General features: G+C 37.5%; 1 pseudogene; it reads right to left on the bottom strand.

The window, feature by feature from the left end:
• Vmn2r-ps118 (vomeronasal 2, receptor, pseudogene 118) lies at positions 736–1,998 on the bottom strand (annotated as a pseudogene).

Genomic DNA, 22,364 nt, shown 5'->3' with positions numbered 1-22,364 from the left:
CCATCAGTGTCGGTAGAGCAGGAAAAAAAAAATGTTTGTACTATGCTAGTAATTCTTTGGGAAGTACTGAGTGGTAAAGGGAATAAAAGGATGAGACATAAGTCTCTATTTAGGACTCAGAGCCACATGGACCCTTTATAATATGTATTCCAGGAGATGTATGTAGTACTGAAGATGTATTTTGGAGAAGAGGGACCACATCACTCAGAGTAAAAGGGGAGGGGATTTAAGAATTCTTATTCTTAGCATAACCAAAGTTAGCCATCAATTGTCAAAATGGAAAGGAAGAAATGAAGGTTAAGTGAGGTTTGAGTAGACTGTGAGAAATCCCTGGAAAAATGATGCTGGATTGCCACATGAAGCTTGTATTCAGGTCAGGTATCTGGATGGCCACCAAGAAGTAGTGATCAGATCTTTTATGAAAGATAGGAAGAAAATCTAAATGATACATTACTTCCTGACAGATAATTGATAGACATAATGTTATTTTTTTAGGCATTGTGACTCAAATGGTAGCATAAAGTCTCTACTTGAATCAACTTAAAATCTCTTACACAAATGTGTCCATAAAAATCGTATGTGGGTGTATGCACAAGTCTCACAACTATGTAGCCCCCAGTATCTCCTTACATGCTTAAATGGGGTCTTTGAATTGAACACAATATTTTAGGCTTTCACAGTCCTTCTAGAATTAGTTTTTGTTTTTCTGATATGATTAAATGAATTTTTGTCTCATCTCAATAAGAAAATGAAACACATGGGACCAAATATGAAGGCAAAAGTGCTGTGCTGGAAATCAAGATAGAGAAAACTTCCATAGCCACCATAACCTTCCCTTTAGTGCTATGGTAGACAGGAAGAAAGGTGACCAAGAAACAAAAGAACATGAGCATACTGAATGACAGAATTTTGGATTAATTGAATGTATCAATCAAATTTTAGACAAGATGGCAATGGTATTACTCCCAAAGTCCAAGAAATAGTGTTATCCCTAAAGAGAATGGAAGTCAAAAGCTGAGCCCTTGTTGAAAAAAAAAATGATGATGTATCCATGTTCAGAATGAGCATCTTGATAAGTGAATGGTGGAGATGTTAGCATCCATACTCCACGAAGAAGAAGTTAGATCAGGGTACAGATAGGGATGGTGTAGTTTGGACCCCTTGATATCATTAGCCACCCTACCATTCTCCCTTGAAAATTGACTTTAAATGCAATTACCACATTAATAGCTTTGGCCAACACACTGGTAAGAACTGGTAAGTGAAAGCAACTGCAATGGTGGTCTGCTGAAAGAACTGTTTTGGGCTGACCAATGAAGTTCAAAGAAGCTAGGAAACAGAATTTGAGTATGATGAGAAAAATGTAACTGAGAGCTCAGTTAGTGGCCTTGACAATAGGACTGTCTCCTTGTTTCACAAAAATGCTTGTTTCACAAAGATGTTTCACAGTGAGTGCAAATAAGCACAAATATGTGTGGATAGCCCTGGGGCTAAATATATTTGATGTTAATTTGTTCTCCTATGAGTGGCTGAGATCAAGGAATGAGTCAGCATTCAAGTGAATTCCTGTAACCTGCTTCCCAAGTTAATTTGTAAAATAAAGAGATATGATGAGTGGGCAGATAAAAGGGAAGGTGGATGGATAGGAAAGTGGGGAAAGAAAAGAAGGAGAAAATGGAAGAGGGAGAGGATGCAGATGAGGAGGAAAAAGAAAAGTGGAGCAGAAGTACATGGCCTAGAGAAACCACAAGTTCTAAGGGTTCTCATAGAGTGTGGAAGATGGTAGTGTAGCAGCAGATCTAACCAATCTAGGTTTACAGCATGTATTCATATTAACTGAGTTGTGTTTTCATTGCTGAGGCATATTTTGATTTGGGTTTTATTCCAACACATGGGGTCTTCATAGGTCAGAAAGGTGACAGATTTTTGATAAAAGTTGCTCTTCTTTGTATTTGTATAGTGACTCTTTGGACACTTCACATACTGGTCTACATCTGCTAAAAACGTAGGTTATCATCAGAGCTGTAATCCAGGTTAAGGTTATTTGTTGTATTCTGAGACATTTCTAACTATAGGGAATGTCACAGAAGTCACAGTACTTTGTTTTCTTATGTACAAATTAATTAGCACACTGCTATATATGCTTTTAGATTTATGTATTTTTTAATTTTCTATTTATTTCTTTTTGTTTATTGACTATTTTTGGTATTTACATTTCATATGTTATCTCCTTTCTAGGTCGCCTTTGAGAAAAACCCTTTCCAACCCTCCTCTCCTTGTAATTTTGAGTGTGCTCCCTCACCCGTCCTCACACCCCTGCCTCCTAGCCCTGTCATTCCTCCACACTAGGGCATAGAACCTCCTCAGACCCAAGAGTTAGTCCTCCCACTGATCTTCAACAAGGCCATCCTCTGCCACCTATGTGGCAAGAGATATGGGTCTCTCCATCTATACTCTTTTGTTGTTTGTCCAGTCCCTGTGTGCACTGGGGTGGGGAGTGTGGCAGTTTGGACAAGTGACACTGTTGACGCCCCATGGGCCTTTAAAAACCATCAGCTCCTTCAGTCCATTTTCCAACTCCTCCATTGAGAACCATGTGCTCAGTCCAGTGGTTGCCTGTGAGCATCCACCTCTGTATTTGTCAAGTTCTGGCAGAGACTCTAAGCTGTACCTTGGTCCTTACATATTTCTTTCTGTATTTAACATATAATAGGATTTGATCTAATCCTTTTTAAATTACTATCATTGTACTCTTTCCCTTCCCTCAGTTTCTACCCACAACTCAGGGTTCTCTCTATCTCTACCTTTACATTTTAATAACCAGTCAGCCATTCAGTAGAGCCTGTGTATGTAAAACTGGGAATGACTTCAGTGAGAAAATATGTAGACTTTCAAGCTTTACCGTTGTTAAGAAAAGTATTGTATCATTTTAGCTACCCAAGTAATTTTTAGTAAATTCCTTAACTCTCTCATATTCGCGATTTATATTGTACTAGGTAAAAGCCTCTGTTCTCTTTTCATACTACATTTCTCTGTCTTTAATAAAAATAATGTACCTCTTTTAAATCAATTGATACTAAATTATATTACAAAAATAACAATGATGTAACTCTTTTGAAATTTAATTGAATACTAAATTTTGTTACAAAGCCTATTTTGACACTGATTTTACTCGTAATACACTTATCCTTTGTAATTTAAACATGGGAAATTTAGTTCAGAGGAAGGATTTTTTTTTTTTTTTTTTTGCAAAACTTTTCAGATAATAGCTTCTTAAATGTGAATGATAAATTTACTTTTCTCTTTATCATTCATTTTTTTCTTTCTAAATTCTGCTCATTCTCTGCTGCGATTTATGGAATACACCCTATTTCATTAGGCAGTGTTAAAAATCAACCACTAAAATAATTTTATAACATTTGAAGCAAGCATATATTTTCACATGGAATATTATGAGAGGATGTGAGGAATTACAGAAAATCATTATAATACTCAGCTCAGGAATCTTTGATACTTTTGTAAATATTATGATTAAAATAAATTATATGCTCTAAGAATTATAAATACATTAACAATGTATGGTAATTTGAATATGTTTTTCCAATAGAATTGCACTATTTGCAAGTGTGGTCTTGTTTAAGAAAGTATGCCAAGTGGGGTTTAAGACCCTCATCCTAGATGCCTGGAAGACATGCATTTCCTAGAAGCTTTCACCTGAAATGTAGAATTCTTGGCTTATCCTGTGGCATATCCCATTAGGTACTGACATGCTCTTGACTTGAGGAAAATTTCTGAATCTTGAAATCTATAAGCCAGTCCCAATTAAATATTGTATTTATAAAAGCTTACTTCATGAAAGTGTTTGAATACAGCAGTAAAATAATTTAGTGCCAGGAGTGGGGTGTTGGTATGATAAGTTTGATCATAATTCTGGTTGGAAGAATGTGGATTTTGAGATTTTGGATTTTGAAAGAGGTAGAATGCTTTAAGTGTTGCTTAACGGGCCATCCTTGTAGGAATAATTAAGAACTTGTTGCAGAGTGTGAATTTAACTATGGAAGTCTGGATCTAGATATATCGGGGAGAAAAAATTTTAAGTGAGCTGATCTTGTGATATGTTTGTGAAGTATTTCATTAACTTTTATCCTCGTGTACAAAGCCTAACTGAAGCTAAAATAAAGAGATTTGCATTAACTAAATTGGCAAAGGAAATCTCAAAAATTTGAACACACCTTTTGGTCTCTGGCTATATCTCATCAAGAGCATTTTCATACGAAATAGCAAGCTTGGAAAGGAAAAATATGAAACATATGATTCAACTAAAAATAAAGGGACATCAGGAAATTAAATGAAGCTGGATCCTATGTTAAAGAAGAGAAAGAATGAAGAGAATTCTTACACGCGTTCTCGCGACCGGCCAGGAAAGACGCAACAAACCGGAATCTTCTGCGGCAAAAGCTTTATTGCTTACATCTTCAGAAGCAAGAGAGCAAGAGCAAGAACAAGAGCAAGAGAGAGAATGGCAAAACCCCGTCCCTTTTAAGGAGAATTATCCTCCGCCTAGGACGTGTCACTCCCTGATTGGCTGCAGCCCATTGGCCCAGTTGTCATCACGAGTAAGGCAGAACATGTGGCGGGAAAACTGCCCCTGCACGTGTGCAGATTATTTACTACTTAGAACACAGCTATCAGTGCCATCTTGTAATGGCAAATGTGAGGGCGGCTCCCCACAGAGAATGGTGATCTCTGGGTAAGATCCCAAACAACCTATATTATTGTTTGTATTTGCAATTGAAAAAGGAATACTTTCTAATATTAATCTGGACTGAATTACAAACGAGGAATACAGAGCAGATATTTGATCCAGAATTTAAGGCTGGAAGACACAAGCTTATGACCCTGATCATGGGGAGCAGGGTCCATATAAAGCTTATATCAAGGCATGGTGAGACACTCCTTTAATCCCAGGAGGCAAAGACAAGCAGATCTCTGAGTTTAAGGCCAGCCTGTGACAGAGCAATTTGCAAGTAGAGAAAAGCATAAAACAAGGTGTAATAATACATGCATTACCTTTTAGCATTCCAAAGACAGAGCAATGCTGATTTTTGAGTTCATGGTCAATATAAAGAATATGTTTCAGGTTACTCAGTTGAAGTGTTAGAAAGCAAAAGCTGTCTATTTTATTATTATTTTATATTTATATAAAAATAAATAAATAAAGAGAGCCATATTCCAGCCCCAGAAACAAGGTGAATACGGAAGTATGGGCCATGTGGCTCTTTTTTCTGAGGCAATAAAAAAAGGAGACTAATGGAAAAAACATATGCTGGTTAGCTAGAGCTAAGAAATTAGCAATAATTAAGAATAGATCAGCATCATTGTGGTGAAATTATCTGGGAAGTGTTTTCTGAGAGTGCAAAGAAGCAGTGTTTTAGAGATAGTCAAGGTAGTGCCTAGTTCTACAGCTCGACTGAGTGTTAGGGTAAGCAGGTGGTATTGATTTTGAAGTTTGTGTCATACAGATATTTCACTTACTTGGTTAGAGTTACATGAAGTTGATGTTGTTTTTGTTTATCGTGAACAGTATTATTTCTCTAACTTCCTTCACAGATATTTTATAGCTTATGTATAGAAGATTACTGATTTCTTTTAAATAATTTTGTATCCAGCCACATTCTTGAATGATTACATCAGCTCTAAGAATTATCTGTAGAATTTGGAGATGTGGTGACGGTTCACTTAAAAAAACAATCAATGTAATCCAATATATAAAACAACTCAATGAAAAAAAAAAAAAAAGATCATCTTAGTAGTAGCTGAAAATAATTTCACAAAATACAGTAACCATTTGTTAAAAGTATTAAAGCTATTAGGATTTCATGGCCTTACCTAAACTTATTAAAAGCAACATACAACAATCCTTTAGCCAACATCATTAGCCAACATCAAATTAAATGGACCCATACTTGAAGCAATCCCAGTAAATTATGGAAAAAGACAAGGATGCCCAGTGTCTCCATATTTGTTAAACATAGTACTCCAAGTTCTAGATACAGCAATAAGACAACAATAGTAGATCAAGTGGGCACAGATTTTAAAAGAACACACATGATATGCACTCACTGATAAGTGGATATTAACTCAGAAATTTACACTACCCAAGATCCAATTTGAGAAAACACATGAAACTCAAGAAGTAAGACCAAAGTGTGGATTATTCATTCCTCCTTAGAATGGAGAACAAAATATCCATGGAAGGAATTACAGATACAAAATTTGGAGCTCAGATAATAAGAAGGACCATCAAACTACTGCCCCACCTTGGGATCCATCCCATAAACAGCCACCAAGCCCAGACACTATTGCATATGCCAGCAAGATTTTGCCAACAGGACCTTGATATAGTTCTAGTGAGGCTATGCCAGTGTCTAGCAAATACAGAAGTGGATGTTCACAGTCATCTATTAATGGAACACAGGGTCCCTAAAGAAGGAGCTGGAGAAAATACCCAAGGAGCTAAAGGGGTCTGCAACCCAATAGGAGGATGATCAATATGAACTAACCAGTATCCCCCTGAACAATCTCTCTACTTGCATATGTAGCAGAGGATGGCCTAGTCGCCCATCAATGGGAGGAGAGGACCTTGGTCTTGCAAAGATCATATGCCCTAATATAGAGGAATGCCAGGGACAGGAAGAAGGAGTGGGTGGGTTGGGGAGCAGGGCAGAGGGAGGGTATAGGGGACTTTCTGGATATAATTTGCAAAACAAATGAAGAAAATATCTAAAAAAAACTGAAATAAAAAAGTATTAATAAAAACAATAAAATGAAAAAACAAAAAATTAAACTTCATACTTAGAAGACAAGTAAATAAAACTTTTTATTTGGGGTTTGTGACAATGATTATATTATCAGATCTTTGCTGATTAATGCTTACCTCTGGCTTTATAAGTCTATCATAAATGTAGTTTTCATACCCATGAAAGGCCTGAGAGGGACAAATTTCAACTGATTAAGCAAGATGTGGAGACCAAGGAGTTTCTGTGTTAAATAGAATGACAGAGATATACTGACTACTTGGACAGTCAACCAAAGTTTATTTATAGCAGTGGATACATCGATCTTTGCCAGCCAGGCCCAGATGGTCTGTGTGAGCTTACACTGAAGTAGAAAGTTTGGAGGAATGTACTACCTTTTCTAGGAGACTTCAGGCAATTGACTGACCATAATCTGACCTGTCAAAACTTTGGTCTCTGTATTGTCATTTGTCAAGGTTAAGGGCAATTTATAGCCTAGTGGCCAGTTTTTACATAATTACAGAAAACTCAAAGTAAAGACTGATTTTTGCCCATCATCTTCTTTTGAGGAGATTCAGAAGGCTTCCTTAACTTGATGTATATCTCTATAACAAAAAGCTTTTTTTGTAAAAATAAAAAAAATATCTCAAGTATCATGTTCTGAATATCTCTGAAGTGTATGAGAACTACCTATCTATCTAAAGTTTACTTAAATAGAAAAACTTTATTTCTTGTTAATTGTCCTAACCTTAAGCTTGAAAACACATACAGCAGATAATGTTGGGCTTATTCATGTGCTCCATTTCTGAGCAATCCTACAATGGAAGTTGTGAATGCATTAAAGAATTTGATCACTTTTAAAGTTACTGATTTCCAACATGAATTTCTTAATTATTACTAGCAGTTTATAGTAGTAGCTTTTATATGTCTAGAAACATAAAATAAGTATTTTTCCATTCTGATTTTATTATTTTCTCTATTTACATTTCAAATGTTAACCCCATTCCTAGTTTCCCATCTGAAAATCTCTTTCCAGTACCACTTCCTCCTGATCACCAACCCACCCACTCCATATTCCTGGCCCTGGCATTCCACTATAATGGGGCATAGAACTTTCACAGAACCAAGAGCATCTCCTCCCAATGATGACCGACTATGCCATACTCTGCTACATATGCAGCTAGAGCCATGAGTCCCACCGGGTGTTTTCTTTGGTTGGTGGTTTTGGTCCAGGGAGTTCTAAAGGTTCTGGTTAGTTCATATTGTTGTTCCTCCTATGGTAATGCAAATCCCTTTAGCTCCTTGGGTACTTTCTCTAGCTCCTTCATTGGGGACCCTGTGCTCTGTCCAAAGGATGGCTATGAGCATCCACTTCAGTATTTGTCAGGCACTGATTGAGCCTCTTAGGAGATAGCTAAATCAGGTTCCTGTCAGCAAGCCCTTGTAGGAATGCACAACAGTGTCTCTCTTTGCTAGTTAGGTATATAATGTATCTCCTGTTGGGGCAGACTCTGTATGGTCATTCCTTCAGTCTCTGCTCCACACTTTGTCTCTGTAACTCCTTTCATGGGTATTTTCTTCCCTATTCTAAGAAGGATTGAAGTATCCACATTTTGGTTATCCTTCTTCTTGAGTTTCATGTGTTTTGCAAATTGTATCTTGGGTATTCTGAGCTTCCAGGCTAATATCAACGTATTAGTGAATGTATATCCTGTGTGTTCTTGGTGATTTGGGATACCTCACTCAGGATAATATGGTGCAGATCCATCCATTTCCTAAGAATTTCATAAATTTATTTATTTTCATTGCTGCATAGTCCTAAATTGTGTAAGTCTGCCACATTTTCTTTATTCATTCCTCTATTGAAGGACATCAGGGCTCTCTTTCATTCTCAAAATAAATGTTTAATCAGGAGACAGGCCACTTAACTCAACATGAGAATAGGCACAAGGAAGAAACCTAAATAGTTATTTCATGGTTAAAATGAAAAGGACACTTCCAATTTAACAAAACTATCCTCCAGGAAATCATGGATATGTTCTAGTACCCAGCATTTAACTTCACATAGCAACAGAAACAAGTCCAACACTAATGGAAGGAACATGTGTTACTTTTGCCCAGAGCTATGGAGGATTCCTCCATTTATTATTATTATTATTATTATTATTATTATTATTATTATTATTTAATCAAACAAGCTCCTTCTTCAAATTTCTGATGGATTGGGGGTGTTGTCTAAACATTAACCTTGAAATTTCTTGGTGGACCAACAAACATAAGTTATCCCTTATCTAGATTATTTAATTGCTTGGTAATTAAGAATTAGCAACGACTTAAGTAGTTAGACATGAATCTTAAACTAATAGTTGTGAATATTATTAGGATTATATAACATTAAATTTTCAATCATCTTCCAAAAGTCCTTACCATTCTAAGATATTCCAGGCTTTTGTGATTTTTCTTATTCCAACAGAACATACAATATTCTACCCTTCTTTTCTTTTTCATCACATATTTACCCCCAATTTCATGCTGTAACTTTAGACAGAAGAGAACAGAAAGAGAAAGAAGAAAGAGAAAGTGATCCCTCAATATATTTTTTCTCTTATGCTTGGCCATAAACAACCTGCAACCAACCTCCCTATATGACCAAAAACTTACAATAGGAACCATTTGAGGCAGTCTTGCATACAGTTTTGGAAGAAGCACCTGTACCAAGCAAGACTAAGGAAGAGATATTGAACTTACCAAGGTAATTCTTTCAGGATGATATTAATTTTATTGGTGTATTGTGGGTTTTCTCTGAAAATGCACAAACTTTTAAAATTAATATTGTAGGAACCTTTTTTCTTTATTGTAGTATGAAATATTTGTTGTGCACCAAGCAGCTAATGTTGACTCTGATCTATGCATGAGCATTTGAGTAACATCTGGGAATCTCTGTAAGGCACCGTGGACTGCATAAAGAAACTGTAATAGTGGGTCATATCCCCAATTGTGCCTTATTAATGGATGGCATATAACAAGAAATCAAAAAAATAAGGGTTGCAAAAAATATTCTTTAGCTACTTTAGAGATATTTATTTCTCCCCCACTTCTCCCAGTGTAGAAGCAAGAGTTTGGGGAAAAAGTGTGACATTTCTTACATGTATAGTTACCACTAATATCATAATCAGGAAGATGATTTATGTATTCAAATGTTTTTCACCTCACTTTCTTTTGAGCTCTTCCCATGTGAGGGGATGAAGTTTCAAAACTTCATCTGCTTTACTCTCTTTTCGGTCTCCTGAATTGCACTTTCCATTTCAGGGGTTAAGATTTCTAAAGTATGACTCATGGACACATAAATTTTTTTCAGTTAATAAAGCATTATGAATCCATCTCTAAGAGATCGCATATCTGACTTCAGTTTTATTACTATATCGTTGAAAATTCAGTTAAATTATTACCCAATAGTTTAATCTGTAGGTTTGTATCAAATACCTATAGTATGTTTTATGTTATAATATGTAAATATTTTTTCATTTTACTGTATACATAAACCAGAGCATTATCAGCTTTAATGAGTAAAGGCATCCCCAAGGTAGTCATCAATAAGTCTTGAGAATTTAAGTCAATGTTGAGCTAAGTCTAATTAATATATCCCAGTAAGAGTAAACAGATTGAAACTAATCTTGTATAAACTGTACTTAATGTTACTGAATTTTCTGAATACCTCGCTTATATGCTAAATAGTTAATACATTAATAGTCTCCCAGCCAAAAAAAGCCCAGGATCAGATGGGTTTAGTGCAGACTTCTATCAGACCTTCAAACAAGATCTAATTCTACTTCTGCACAAACAATTCCAAAAAATAGAAGTAGAAGGTACTCTACCCAACTCATTCTATGAAGCCACAATTATTCTGATGACTAAACCAAAGAGAGACCCAAAAAAGATAGAGAACTTCAGACCAATTTCCCTTATGAATATTGATGCAAAATACTCAATAAAATTCTCGCTAACCGAATCCAAGAACGCATTAAAGCAATCATCCATCCTGACCAAGTAGGTTTTATTCCAGGATGCAGGGATGGTTTAATATACAGAATTCCATCAATGTAATCCATTATATAAACAAACTCAAAGACAAAAACCACATGATCATCTCGTTAGATGCAGAGAAAGCATTTGACAAGATCCAACACCCATTCATGATAAAAGTCTTTGAAAGATCAGGAATTCAAGGCCCATACCTAAACATGATAAAAGCAATCTACAGCAAAAAAAGTAGCCAACATCAAAGTAAATGGTGAGAAGCTGGAAGCAATCCCACTAAAATCAAGAACTAGACAAGGCTGCCCACTTTTTCCCTACCTCTTCAACATAGTACTTGAAGTCCTAGCCAGAGCAATTCGACAACAAAAGGAAATCAAGGGGATACAAATTGGAAAAGAGGAAGTCAAAATATCAATTTTTGCAGATGATATGATAGTATATATAAGTGACCCTAAAAATTCCACCAGAGAATTCCTAAACCTGATAAACAGCTTCAATGAAGTAGCTGGATATAAAACTAACTCAAACAAGTCAATGGCCTTATTGTACACAAAGGATAAACAGGCTGAGAAAGAAATTAGGGAAACAACACCCTTCTCAATAGTCACAAATAATATATAATATATTGGCGTGACTCTAACTAAGGAAGTGAAAGATCTGTATGATAAGAACTTCAAGTCTCTGAAGAAAGAAATTAAAGAAGATCTCAGAAGATGGAAAGATTCCCCATGCTCATGGAATACCAGGATCAACATTGTAAAAATCGCTATCTTGCCAAAAGCAGTCTACAGATTCAATGCAATCCCCATCAAAATTCCAACTCAATTCTTCAATGAATCAGAAAGAGCAATCTGCAAATTCATCTGGAATAACAAAAAACCTAGGATAGCAAAAATTCTTCTCAAGGATAAAAGAACCTCTGGTGAAATCACCATGTCTGACCTAAAGCTTTACTAAAGAGCAATTGTGATAAAAACTGCATTGTACTGGTATAGTGACAGACAAGTAGACCAATGGCATAGAATTGAAGACCCAGAAATGAACCCACACACTTATGATCACTTGATATTTGACAAGGGAGCTAAAACCATCCAGTGGAAGAAAGACAGCATTTTCAACAAATAGTGCGGGCACAACTGGTGGTTATCATGGAGAAGAATATGAATTGATCCATTCCTATCTCCTTGTACTAAGGTCAAATCTAAGTGGATCAAGGAACTCCACGTAAAATCAGAGACAGTGAAACTCATAGAGGAGAAAGTGGGGAAACTCCTCGAATATATGGGCACAGTGGAAAAATTCCTGAATAGAACAGCAATGGCTTTTGCTGTAAGATCTAGAATTAACAAATGGGACCTCATGAAACTGCAAAGCTTCTGCAAAGCAGAACACACCGTCAATAAAACAAAAAGGCCACCAACAGATTGGGAAAGGATCTTTACCTATCCTAAATCAGATAGGAGACTAATATCCAATATATATAAAGAACTCAAGAAGGTGGACTCCAGAAAATCAAATAACCCCATTAAAAAATGGGGCTCAGAGCTAAACAAAAATTCTCACCCAAGGAATTCTGAATGGCTAAATGCTCAACATCCTTAATCATCAGCGAAATGCAAATCAAAACAACCCTGAGATTCCATCTCACACGAGTCAGAATGGCTAAGGTCAAAAATTCAGGTGGCAGCACATGCTGGCGAGGATGTGGAGAAAGAGGAACACCCCTTCATTGTTGGTGGGATTGAAAGATTGTACAACCACTCTTGAAATCAGTCTGGCGGTTCCTCAGAAAATTGGACATAGTACTACTAGAGGATCCCACAATACCTCTCCTGGACCTATATCCAGAAGATTTCTCAACCGGTAAGAAGGACACAAAATATTCTTATGTAAGCATCCATAATACAAGAGTGTGCGTGTATGCACATGTCACAAATATAGAGACCAGTAAACAAATTCATACCCTCCAGTTATGCCCTAAATGTTAATATAATTTCTTTGAATAGAACTCAATTTTCCAGTCCTTCACAGTCAGGGTCTCACCATAGGTTCCATTGCCTTGTGTCATTTTCCTAGTAAACTGATGGTCAGTGAACATTAAACAATTGAAGGAACAATTTACAAAAGAGTCAGAACCTTAGTCAGGTCATATTTACTTCTGACTGTTATGATTCAAGACTACAGAGAAAACAAACTTGTTTCCATATATTATATGAACAACGAAATTCAATGTGTACAGAGACTATAGAATTTGAGATTTGTAAACCATGTTTCAGCTAAATCGTCTAAGAATGTGACAGAAATTAAAACCATTGAAAAGAAAATTAATATATATCACCTTCATTTGGGTAGGTATCCTGTGAATGGAGAGTTGTTTCTATCTTCATCAGAGTAAGATGTGGTTAATCATATCACAATTTAATATGCCACTTCTCATTGAAATGCATGGAAGTCCTGCCTATTTCAGAGGAGGAGGGCAGGTATGGTCAATGGAGGAAAGAAGGTGAGATGTTTGGGCTGAGAAGAGAGGAGGGAGGGGAAGTTGTAATGAGGACATAAATGTTATATAATTTAACCAATAAAATATAATGCCAAAAAAGAAAGAGAATAACCCTCTAAAAAGATATCATTGTTTCAAGTATATTTTTCCAATCAGTTCTTCAATAAATTAAAAGGCATTTGTAATAAAACAAAGAATGCAAAAGAAAAGAACAGTTAGTCACTTCCTTCAATAAGCTGGGGAGCTGTTTCAATGCTCATGACAATAGCAGAGTATGTACTACCCTTTACTGACTAAAGCACTCTGAAAAGAAGAACTTCTACATCACTTGATTATCAGAGGAGAAATGATGCTGTTGGTGTGGATAAAGTAGAGTAGCTTGTGATATTGTGATTACATGTCATTGGCCCTATAATTTATTTACTTAGCCTTGTCATGGACCATGGAGTTCTGTTAATTAGCTGCTTCCTTCCCACCAATATGTCAGACAAGATAGCTGGCCTGAGGTAATGAGATCAAGAAAACTGTTCCTGACTCTGCCTGGCTACAACACTTGGAAGAGCATGGCCAGCATCTATCCTTTGAACCCAGTAGAGTTGGTCCTGGACCTCCATATTGTGAAACAGATAGCCCTTAGGATATGAGAAAAGGAGTGTTGTACCTGCCTATTACTGGTTTCAGCATTAGATAACCTAGCCAGGACATAGCTGGTGACCTCACTCTGTCAGTATGTGTATAACTCAACAATTACCCAGTCACAAATTGATATAGAATCTTGAGTTGATCCTCTCACACATTTACTTTTTTTATCTGCTGAAATACATGAATGGCCCAGACCTGCAGATCCAAAGCTGTAGGATCCAAAGCTTCAATGACACCAGGCTAAAATTTGATATTACAGAGCAGTCCTAGTAAGTAATCAATATTGATAGTGTGTCACAAGCCATAGGACGCAGACTAAATAAAATCATCAATACAATGAAAATGTGTAAGTAAAGGAATGATGGCAAAGTGGTATGTACTTTTGCCCTTCCCCCAGCCTTGAGCATGCTGGCTCAGACCTAGCTTGCCACAGCCTGCTAATCCACCTAGGGAGTAGTCTTCAGACCTAGGTAAAGTCTATTGTCCTGCCACATCTGAAGCTTTCCTCCAAGATGATAGTACCTGCTGAGAGACTGAACCTGTTTTCCTAACACAAAGCAGTGATACTGACAAAGCAATGCTGGGAGATGGGTTCCCCCCTCTTTCTAAACTGAAACTCTTACATAAACATTAACCTTAATCAGAAAACTTTGTGTTGGCTCCTTATTTCTCCAACAGATTTTCCCATACAAACCACACTTTTCCTTTCAGGAATTCAGTAACCTGTGGCTGCAGGCAGCTACTTGCAGTGGGACATATAGATAGACTATTCCTTCCACAAAGAGATTAGTTTTGTTCCTTTTATTGAATTCCAGAGGAATGTTGCAAGTGAGAACTTGGTACAAATGGACAGGGAGATGTGTAGAATTGGGGTGCCTGAACTCAAAGTTAGGAGGAATCAATAAGAAGTGTTTAAAAGCAGAGAAAACATGAAACAGCTTATCCTAATAAGGCAACTGGCTTGAAATTTTCAGCTGGTGATTGAAGCAAGTACAGAAATCTAAAAACACTTGCCATATGTTTAAATACATTGGCAAGAGAATTGCATACCTTCTTAAATCATATACATTATGAGAAGCACATTCTGTTACAACTGATAGTAATCACCATGTTCACACTGTGGATTATTGTATGCTTTGATTTGTTGCCTTGGATAATAGACTCTGTAGTTTCAAAATAGTAGAGGATGTTTATAGAATTCTTAAAACAGTTGATATATGGTAGTCTTAGCTTTCCAAACTAAATCTTTTTCATCCTAGAGAAATATTCTTCATGACTCAGAAATTACTACTTTTAAACATTCAATTGAACAGAGTAAATCCATTAGACTCAGAATTAAACAACTCACAAGAGTCTGAAAGTCCCTAAATTTCTAATAATATCATATATATATATATATGATATTATACACATACACACACATACAACTTGTGGTCATAAAACAGTAAGATCTTTCAGGCAAAGAGGAAACTTAAAAGATGTGGTGAGTTGTGTAATTATTTTAAAGTGAGAACCAATGATATAACTTTCATGATATCTTACCATTCTGAGGTAAGCTTTTTGGTGTTTACCTGATGTTTCTACTCCTGTAAGTGAGTACTTACCCATACATCTGTAGAAAATCCAAATAAAATCATTAGTTTTCAAATGAGAGGAAGAAAGAAAGAAAGAATAAAGGAAAGAAAGTGTAGAAGAAAAAAGAAATATGAATGAAAGAAAATAAGAAAGGGAAGATGAGTGAAAAAAATGAGACAAAAGAAAAGAAGAGAAAAAGAAAGGAAGAGTAAATAAAAGGAGAAGAGAAGAGAAAAAGAAAGAAAAAAAGAACAGGGAAGAAAAGAAAAGAAAAGAAAAGAAAAGAAAAGAAAAGAAAAGAAAAGAAAAGAAAAGGGAAGGAAAGAAAAAAATTGTACAGCTTCAATAAAAAGCAAAAGAATGTTTCTGGTATAAACACAAGATGACTCAAGAAAATAAAATCATAATTTGTATTAGAGAGAGGTAGAGCAGGCATTGAGTAATGGTCAAGTGTTCATGCTATGGAAAAACTATGAAAATATTTTGTATGACTTATCACACAATAGAAACTTCAAATACAGTATATGGAAATAGGAAATGATTTCAGTTGCCAGCAAATTGGGGTAGAATCATCAACAAGTTAGTATGCAACAGGAAGAAATGAAACTTTGTTGAAGGATATGTAGCAGCTTCTACTAAGAATTAAGTTAGACACTCTTACTGTAGTACAAAGCAAACTCAAAATGCCTGTAACAAGGCCTGGATAGGACTTGTGTTATACAGAAATGTACTCCAAAAAAGGCTATAATTAAGATTGGATATTGACCAAGATAGAGGTAAGAAGTATTATGTTACTGAGTGTCCTGACCCGCAAGACTCAGTTATTTGGGAGATACGAGGGGGTTCAGGCCTGAAAGAGAAATGGGCAAGTAAGTATGAGCAAGACCAAGCAATGATTGTCAAGGTCTGTTTATTGTGAGCAAGGTTCCAGAATATAAGTGGTAAGAAGTGAAAGTATAACAAAGTAAAAACAAAATTCTAGGCCTTTAGGCCCAGGCTTGGGAATGAGGCCTTTGTGAAGGTATGCTAATCATAAAACAGATAGTGACATTTCTCTACCCACCCGCTTCCTGGGTTCAAAAAGTACTCATTCAAAGAAAGTCACCCTGACCATTGCTGGAACCCGCTATGCAAATGTGCTATTGTTAGGGTCTCTTAGAAACTGTCTTGAGATATAACCCTCACAATTACCAGGTATTCCTCGTGCCTCTTGTAACTTTACACTTCCTTTGTGACTCTTAACTGGTATTTTTGGTATTCTCCAACAACGCCCTTCCCACCTCCTTGACTTGTGGTTTCTTCCTTTAAATACCCCCTTATCCAGCTACTCGGGGCGCCACCGTCCTCTACCCCTGTGTGGTCTATGACCATAGGTCTGAGAGCACTCTTGAATAAAAGTCTTCTTGCAGTTTGCAGCAAGACCATTTCTTGTGGGTGAATTTAGGGTGTCCCCTCTCCTGAGTCAGAACGTGTTGGAATCCTCACGTTGTGGGTCTTTCAGAAGGAGGAAGCAAAGAGGGAAAAACTTGCCAGTGCCTCAGCCCTGGGGCAGGGGTGGTTCTGCATAACTCCCTGGGAAGTTGCTATCTACTCTTAGTTCAGGAAACATTCTATGGTTTTTCGCAGGAAGTTTGCAGATACTATTATCTGATCTTGATGTTTTGTTAGCTGTCATTTCAAAGGGTCACAAGTTTCTCAAGAAGGGAGGGGAAATTTGGCTTATGGTTCAGTGTAGGTCTCCAACATCACCCCCTCTTTTATTTTATAGATGGAGCATCTGTCTTAGGCTACATGATGTGCATCCATAACCAACACCTGATATGGTTGGGTTTGAGGGTAGAGTCTGTGTCTTAGGCTACACGAGATGTCTCTATACCCAGCACTCTAGAATCAGAGTGGGCCCCTGAGTCATGGACTCATGATAATCCCACCTTTGATATGTTCTACATCCTATCAAGCTGCATCCCTTTTATGTGGCATCATGCTATTCCCATCATTGATGTCTCCATAGCTTACCAAAGCATCCAGGATTGTTTTCTGGATCTAAGGCTTTGAAATCTAAGCCCAGTGAAGGAGCACCCAGGAGCTCAGCATATACCTCTTGATCAATATCTCTCACTTCCAGACGATGATAATGGACCAATTTTGGACTATTAACGGCAGCTTCGACCTCTGATTTGACAAACTCTATTAACTTTCTAAATGCCCAGGGTCCAAAGGATATGAGCAAAAGTAATTCTACCACAGGACCCAAAATACTGGGCAAAAAGTTAGAGAGCCATGGAGAAGTGGAAAACCAATTCTGGTACCAAGATTCACTTTTTTCTCTTTCTCTTTTTCTGTTTTCTAAACTCTCTTTTACCTTTTTCAGACTGTCTTCTACTAACCCTGACTTATCTGTATAAAAACAGCATTCCTCTTTTAAAGTGGGACACAGTCCTCCATGTTGGAGAAAAAGCAAATCTAACCCTCTTCTATTTTGTAACTTTACCACAGAAAGTGAAGTAACAAAATCTTTAAGGTTCTTTAACCCAGCCTGAATCTCCTTAAGATCTCTATCTATAGCCATACTAAGTTGGGTATACTGTTGATTGGAAGTCACTAAGGAGGTAATCCTTCTTCCTGCCCCGCTGCAGCTTCAAATCCAAGGAGATCCATGAGGGTGACAGCAGTGATAGGCTCTCTCCTGTGCCTCGATGGAAGTTTGAACCCTGTCTCCCAGAATCTTTGAAAATCAACAGGAAAGTGTACTGTCAAATGAGGAAGCAATTTAGTAAAGACACAATATTCTCTGCCTTTTAAAAAGGTGGAGGTAACTATAAAGGTAGTTAAATCTGAATATCAGGCAAGATAAGTATTATTAGGGGCTATAACATATTGAAAGGTATTATTAGCAACCAGAGTTTGATTACACACTTCAAACAGGGGCGAGCGGGGAAGCTTCTGGGGTCCCAAAGGACAGAGACCCATACCAGATATTTGGCCAAGACTCAGCCCTTCTTTAGACTCCAGATGCAGTCTCAGGAAGGAAGTATCATTGGTGGCAATCACCTCTCCAGAAAGGACTATTCCTTCTTTAAAAAAAGGCTGGGATGAATAACAAACCCAGCAATCCCTAATAAGGGTAGAATTGGCCTCAATAATGGCTTGTAGAGAAGCATTAGTCATGGTAACAATAAGTTCTACTGAGGAGGGCAGGCCTGCAGGGAGTGTGGGTTGAAAGAAGGTAATAGGGACATAGGTATAAGATTGAACAGTCTCCTTAGGGGCCCCAGGCTCTTTAGGGTCTGCTGGATGAAGCATAGGATTAGATCCTATGGCAATTTGTTTTTGAATGTTGTGACTGGTTAAGAATTTTATTTTGAAAATTAATCCAGGGTCCTTATTAGAAACATACATACGAAGACCCCACTCTACACCACGGAGGCTTGTCTCTAAAGAAATCTTTTTGCCTGCCTCAGGAAATGAAATTTTGAGAGGATTACACCAGCTGAAGGTGGCATGAGAATTTGAACATTAGGCCATCAAGGTTTCATTTCTATTGGAGTTTTCCCATCCTATTTTAACTTGAATATAATCCCAAGAGGAAACAGAATTCCAGTAAGCATCTCCAGTGGTCTCACACACCCACGGTGCACAATAAAAAGAATCACAATACCCACATTTATAATTTAAGGATCTATCTCTATGAGCCCCAGGGCAAACATAAAATTCTTATTCTCTAATATTAGTGTGAAGTTGGACAGTATCGCACCCAAGATAACGCACATTGATCCTGGACCCATGAGGGGCCTTTTCCAAGGGCAAATACTTATCAGGCAAACCCCAATAAGAGTTTCCTCCTGCAGCCAATTTACAGAGATCTGGGGTCAAAATGGGCCACGAGGGTGATGCTGACATACTGGGTGCGGCATAGGCAACATCCCTAGCCTCATGAAGTACCATCCAAGTGATATTAAAAACTTGATGTGGAGAAGCAGCATCTGCAGCCTTAAGGCACAGGTTCATCCAGAGAGGAAGCAGCATTTTCTGAAATTAAGCCCAATAAAACAACTTCTCCGGGGGTTCCCTGGGTGGAATATATATTTCTATCAGGTGCTCTTGCAACCATCTGGGCTTTCCTGCTTGAGAATAATAAACACAGGCATGCCCTTTTCCCCAGATAAGAACTGGGTCAGGGCCCTGCCATTTATTAGATAATGGACGTTCCAAACAACCTGGGAATATTTTTTTTTTTGTGGTGGATGGGTGTCACAGGTGATCTGCAGCAGATTTGCCTTCAGCATCTACCATGAGATAATTCAAAATAAATAGTGAATTGTTAAGTAGGGCCTTATATTTGCCCGACGATGGATATAAAATTCCTCCATTTGACTGTATTTTGGAGATTATACTTTTTAGTGTTTGATGAGCTCTCTCAACAATGCCCTGCCTTGAGGATTATAGGGTATACCAGTAATATTCTTAAAACCCATCTGAGAATAAAACTGTTTAAAACTGTTGCTAGTATATCCTGGACCATTATCAGTCTTAATAGTCTGGGTTTACGCAAGATTGTAAGACACAAGGCAACATGACTTATGATATATTTAGTAGCTTCTGTAGTATGGCATAAATAAAACCACTAAAGGTATCAATGGTGATATGTATATACTTAAGCTTCCCAAATGGAGCAAAATGAATAACATCCATTTGCCATAATTCTTCAGGAATCAAACCTTGGAGATTGACTTACAAATGGGCCTTAGGAAAAAAGGTGAGGCAGCCTCTGTAATTGCACAATATCTGTCGTGCCTGTTCTCTAGAAATGCCAAATTTATATCTTAAGGTGCAGGAATTAATATGATGGAGATCATGAGACTTCTAAGCTTGAAGCAGGGAATCAGCAGGGCTGGGGTTAATTTGCTGAGCTATTCCTGTAATTTGAGTTTCACAGTATTCAGACTCATTTTCCTGTGCTAAAGAAACAAGTATACCAGAATGAGTATGTATATGGCCAATAAAAAAGAACAGGAATGCTCATGAATCAATTTTTGAAGGGGATTATGTGGGGCTGTTTCCAAAAGTGGAACTCAACAGGCAACATAGGAGGTAAATTAAAGGGTAGATCTAGCAATATTTCAAAAACCTTAATAATGGCTGCCAAATCGACCAGCTGAGCAGAAGAAAAAGGGGTGGGGAACCGAAAATCTTTTGAATCAATGGAATATGCTACAACACCACTGGAGGAGCCATCAGTAAAAGCCAAGTTGGCATGGGCAATGGGAACAGGCTTGGTTACTTTAGCACACACTGTGGGGGTTTTATGTAAAGATTGAATAACCCTATAAGGTGGATAATGATTATCAATAGTGCTCTGAAAAGAAACATAGCTAATGGCCCACTCATCATCATTTTGACTCAACCATTAAACCTGAGAGGGACTATATGGAAGAATCAGGGTATCAGGTTCTTTTCCAAAATGCTGGAGAGACTGTTCTCTTCCCATCTTAATTAGCTATGACACCAGCCAAGGATATGTACTGAGAACCTTAGGAGGGGAGGCTGACAAATGAACTTAAAAGAGGGGCTTAGTTTGCCACAAAAAACTCCTGTGGGGGAGAATTGAGTAGGGAGAACAAGAAAAACTAAGGACACATGCCTTAAATCCCAGCACTTAGGAGGCAAAGGCAGGTAGATTTCTGAGTTTGAGGCGAGCCTGGTCCACAAAGTGAGTCCAGGATAGCGAGGGCTATACAGAGAAATCCTGTCTTGAAACAAACAAACAAACAAAAAACCTAAGGGCATATCAGGAAAGAAATAGGTAATGGTTTGACTATTAATAGCATTTTAACCTAAGGACAAAGCCTGAGCAGCTTCAGCAGTAAGGCTTCACAGAGACAACATATCTGAGTCTCCCCTAAGGATATCAAACAAGGGCTTGAGTTCTCCTGTAGTGAGTTTGAGATAGTGGCGAAGCCAATTAATATAGCCTAAAAGACGCTGAAAATCATTAAGTGTAAGAAGTGAATCCTTTCTAGTTTGTATTTTTTGAGAAATGATCTTGTTAGGGAAGAGCTCAAATCCAAAAAAACAAATGTGGAGGTTGGAGTTGTACCTTCTAAGGAGAAATTTGTAAGCCCTGTTGCTGAAGAGCAGATATAAGCTGTTGGGAAGCCTGATGACAATGATAAGTATTAGCTCCAGCCAGAAAAATATCATCCATGTAATGGACAATATAAAGTTTAGGGAAGAGAAGCCTAAAAGGATAAACAGCCTGACTAACAAATTTCTAAAAAAGTGTGGGACTAACAGTCATAACCTGGGGGAGAACCCTCCATTGAAAACAAGGGGAGGTTTCTACAAAACTAATTATGGGAAAGCTGAAGGCAAAGCGTTTACAATCATCTGGATGTAGGGGAATGGAAAAGAAACAATCTTTAAGATTTGTTTAATCTATAACAATTTTAGAATATTTCTTAGTGATGGCAATGGGGTATGCAAGGCCAGGTTGTAATGTCCCCATGGGAACCATAGTTTTGTTGATGACAGATAAGTCTTGTAATAGGCGCCATTCTCCTGATCTTTTCTGTATGAGAAATATGAGTGTATTCCAAGGAGATGTGGAGGGCTCAATATGCCTAGCGGCCAGCTGTATCTGCACTAACTCTACGGCCCCTGATAACTCTTGAGAAGAAAGGGGCCATTGGTCAATCCAGACAGTATCATCAGTCTTCCAAGTGATTCTATTAGCCTGGAGTGCAGAGGAGCAATGGCCCTAAAGAAAAACCTTCATACCCTAGTGTGAGGAGCTGCCCTTGCAATTGCCATTA

Source organism: Mus musculus, chromosome 17, assembly GCF_000001635.26.
Source record: "Mus musculus strain C57BL/6J chromosome 17, GRCm38.p6 C57BL/6J".
NCBI lineage: Eukaryota > Metazoa > Chordata > Mammalia > Rodentia > Muridae > Mus > Mus musculus.
The sequence above is the reverse complement of the archived record's forward strand: the minus strand, read 5'-3'. Positions and strand labels throughout refer to the sequence as shown.